Raw genomic sequence first — 4,498 nt, 5'->3', positions numbered from 1 at the left:
ACAAGTGTGCCCTAGCCTAAAAGGGGCTGTCACCCTCCTACCCACGCACCCCAGAAAACCCCTGCATGCGGCTACAGTAAAAAAATTTACCTAAGCTACAGTGGCATGTTTACAAAATGAACAAGGTCAGAAGACTTACAGTATATGGCTGGGTGGTAAACGAGAGTGTTGCGTTGGTAGGAGCCTCGTCGGTGTGGTAGCTTCCAAAGCTTTGGAGAAACTCGTGCGCCTAAGCTTCTTGAACAAGGAAAATGGTGGCAGTAGAGTCGAGGGTTTCATTCTTCTGAAAGTCGGAGAAGGAAGAAGGAGAGAAATTTGGGAAAGTTTTGAATGAAGGGGTGGCCCGTGCGTGGGGTGCCCACCCCCTTTTATATAAGGGAAGGATCACGTGAAGAAGGCTCTTGGATGGCCCTAGTGAGGGATCCGAGGCCTCCCACTCGAAATATGAAACGACGGCTGGACAATAGGCTAGGCCATTAAATGCGGTTCTCGTAAAACGTACCGTCGCCACCCACGACGTTCCACGTGTCAGGCGCCTACACAAGGAATGGAATGTGAAGGGTTGTGGGGAAGTCTAAAAGCCCCTACTATGGTCTTCTATATATGACGTCATATACCACGAGCAGGAGCTTGGGGGGCAGATGTACGCCCTGGTTTTCCCACGGGCTGATTAGAAGGTCGAGCCTCGGACTAATCATGGTTTAGTCCGAGGACTCCCCCAGGCCGGAGATCCTGTTCCCAGATCGTACCTTCTCAAAGGCTCGCCAAGGTCCCCCAAGACTGGAGGAGGGCGTCAGAGGGCCTGAAGGCTGAAGGTCGGTTCAGGGAAGCAGCTCGTGGTACGAGCTAGCCATGGATCTCTGACCCTTTATAAAGTCAATACACGCAAGATAAACGTGTATATATCTGACATCACATGTCCGATATCCCCCTGGCTTCTCGGACACGCAGCAGGAACGTGCGCATTCAGACACCCACGGCTGGGTTGGGCCGCGCGGCCCATTATCTCCTTACATACTGATTAGACTACACTTATGTGTCAGGTTTAGGAATTAATCATAAATGTCACAGAGTTGATATGACTAATAGTAAGGTCACGGGATGACCTCCCTACCAACTTCCAGGTGCCTTCCCCTATAAATATGGGGACCCTGGGAGTTGATAGGGGTTGGAAAAAATAGTCTCGGAAGAGCCAAAGACCCAGAATATATGAATAATATTGACTAGTGGAGTAGAAGGATTTTAACCTTTGAACCACTTAAAAAACATGTCTTGAGTCACCTAGTTCTCTCTCTAAGATTTCATATCTGTGACGGTTCTACTTTCAGTACTAATCCCTTTCTCTTCTTCTCTTAATTACCTGTTGGCGAAGAACCGCGTCAACAACAGGAAAAGTGTTGTTAGCTCCCAGGAAAACATGCTTAAGACCATCAGGAAGTTGGGCCAACGTTGGTTGAGGAGCTTGTTCAATAGATGGTTTTGGTGTTTCTTGATCTTGAGGGAGTTCCTCAAAGATTGGATTCCAAAACATGGTTCTTTTAGCCTGTGAGTGTTTGATGATTTCAGGGTTGATGGTAGACTCATCGGGCTCAGAACTTTCTGAAATTTGGAAAAGGTGATTAAAATGACTAAATGTGTATTTTGATTCAACCTCTTCCGAAATAAGTGTATCGATCAAATAGAATTGGAAACACTCATCGTTGTCATGTGGTTGTTTGCCGATGTGGAAAACATTCACTTCTAGAGTCATGTTCCCGAAAGAGATTTTCATGAGACCATTCCTACAGTTAATGAGTGCATTAGCTGTTGCGAGGAAAGGTCTACCAAGAATGATGGGAATTTCAGACTCTATACTCACTTCAGATTGAGTGTCCAAGATGAGAAAATCAACAGGGTAATAGGATTTTTCAATTTGAATCAGAACGTCTTCTACTATTCCCCGAGGTTTCTTAACTGATCGATCAGCCAATTGTAGCACCACAGATGTGGGCTTGAGTTCTCCTAGACCTAATTGCAAGTATATTGAATATGGCATGAGATTTACACTTGCTCCTAAGTCTAGAAGTGCTTGACCAAATTCTTGTTCCCCTATTTGGCATGAGATGTTGGGACAACCAGGATCTTTATACTTAGGCGGTGTTTTGCAGTCAATTACCGCGCTAACTTGTTCTGCCAAGAATGCAGTTTTCTTGACATGATGCTTTCTTTTAATGGTGCACAAATCCTTGATTACCTTGGCATAAGCTAGCACTTGTTTGATCACATGCAACAATGGCAAGTTGATCTTCACTTCTGTTAAAAGGTCTAGGATTTCACCATGATTTTCCAGTACCTTTCCAGTGGATTTCAAATCTTGAGGAAAGGGTGCTTTTACTGGAATGCTTATTGGCACATCATCATCTGGAGTGGGCATTGACGTACTCATTGTCTTAGTTAACGGTAAAACCGTACTTTGACCACTTCGAGTAGTGATGGCATTAACCTCTTTGAAATTTGTATCTACAGAGGAGGAGGTTTGTGCCATGTGTTTCCCTTTTTGATGGATTAGAGGTTGAGCGGGAAGTCTCCCATGCTCTTGAATCGCCAAAGTAGTGTTTAGCTTTGTCATTTGGATTTTCATGTCCTTCATTTCCTCTACCATTTGTGTGAAACAAGATTTGAGCTCTTGAGTTGAGGCTATCTGAGTTTGCACAAGCATTTGCAAAGTATTCTCAAGAGAATTACTTGACTGCATGTTATTTTGAGGAGCAATGTATGATTTTGGTGATTGTTGCTGCTCAAGCCTCCATTGGCTTCCAGATGTTTGGTTCGAATCCTTCCAGGTGAAATTTGGATGGTTGCGCCAACCAGGATTGTAAGTGTTTGAGAAAGGGTTATAAGGCTTCTTGTAATCCCCTAAAGCATTGCAGTGTTCCTCATTTCCTCCTCTTAGCTCACCAAGAGTTGGGCACTCTTGCGGTTGATGTTCCGTTCCTCCACAGATGAAGCATGGATCTCGTGTCTCTACCTTTGCAGCCATGTGGATTCCTCTACCTTCTTGAGATTTGAAAGCCTCGAATTTTTGTCTCAATGATTCAATTTGGCTTTTGACGTTGTCATCTTCCCTTAATTGGTAGATTCCAGTTGATCGTGGCTTGTCCATAGGACTCGGTCCATTCCATGTGTAGGATTTTTCAGCGAGATCGTCGAGGTACTCGAAAACTTCATCGGGATCTTTTTGAAGGAATTCGCCATTGCACATCATTTGTACGAATTGTCTTTGTCCGGTTGTGAGACCGTCATAGAAATAGCTTATCAGACGCCAGCTTTCGTATCCATGATGTGGGCATTGATTTATCAAATCTCTAAACCTCTCCCAGACCTGATGGAAAGTTTCATGGTCTTTCTGGATGAAGGCAGAGATTTGCCTCTTAAGGCTGCTAGTCTTATGGGGCGGGAAATATTTGGCGAAGAATGCTTTTGTCCTTTCGTCCCATGTTCTGATAGATCTAGGCCTTAAGGAATACAACCAGCTTTTTTCTTTGTCTTTGAGCGAGAAAGGAAAGAATTTCAGTCTCACAATGTTGGTGACATCAGCTCGGTTGTTGAATGTAGCCACCACCTCTTCGAATTCCCGTATATGCACATACTGTAACGTCCTACGTTTTTGGGTACCTTTAAACGACTCGGGTCGGGATTTTTCCTCCGGGTTAAGAATATTATTTTAAATAATATTATATTTTGTTTTTAAGTATTCCATGAGTTATTGCTAGCCAAAATATGAATTTTGTGATTTTAAAAGTCAAGATAAGACTTTCGGTCCTGGACCGATACAAAAACCCTGATCGGGTAAAAATCTTGGAAAATAAAACGAAAAATCATGGCAATTATATTTTGGGCATAAAATACATTCATAAAAGTTAAATTTTGGTCAAAAATGATAAACCTAAAAGAAAATGGAAATTTTAAGGCATTTTGTGGTAAATGCCTAATTTTGCCGAAATGGGGAATTTTATTCCATGAATGGACCTTAGGTTAAATTTTATTATGTGATTAATTAAATTAAATGTGAGAGACATTAAATTTAATTAATTAATGTTAATTTTGGTGATTAAAACTTAATAAGAGTGAAAAAAGGTGTCAAAAGCCAATTTGGACTTTTCTTCTTATGAAACCTTTATTAACCTTTAAAAAAAAAAAAATTTAATGATCACATATATGGCAAAGGGTGGCCGGCCATGTGCTATTTTAGAGTGGTGTGAACCCAACTTAATAAAGATAAAATCTCATTTTAAGTAAGTCAAGTCAAGTGGGCAAGTGGGAGTAAAACACTTGAGTGTTTTTGAGATAAATTAGATAGTATAAACTATTCTAACCCCCAAAACCGACCCCCACACTCTCTCAATCACTCTCATCTGATTTTTGAAGACCCTCTCAAGTTTTCTCTCAATATTCAACCTCAAGAACACCAAGGAAAACTTGGAGGCTAAGTCTTGGTCTAGGAAGTATTTTCCCTAAG

At 42.0% G+C, this 4,498-nt stretch overlaps 1 non-coding gene across 1 annotated transcript; it reads left to right on the top strand.

The window, feature by feature from the left end:
- The first annotated feature begins 3,311 nt into the window (after positions 1-3,311).
- Positions 3,312-3,418, top strand: LOC133827747 (small nucleolar RNA R71). The gene has a single exon (XR_009890398.1). It is a non-coding gene; the product is annotated as a small nucleolar RNA R71 (small nucleolar RNA).
- The last annotated feature ends 1,080 nt before the right edge of the window (positions 3,419-4,498 follow it).

This window comes from Humulus lupulus, chromosome 3 (genome assembly GCF_963169125.1).
Source record: "Humulus lupulus chromosome 3, drHumLupu1.1, whole genome shotgun sequence".
Classification (NCBI taxonomy): domain Eukaryota; kingdom Viridiplantae; phylum Streptophyta; class Magnoliopsida; order Rosales; family Cannabaceae; genus Humulus; species Humulus lupulus.
Note: the sequence above shows the minus strand (reverse complement) of the source record. Positions and strands in the feature narration are given on the sequence as shown.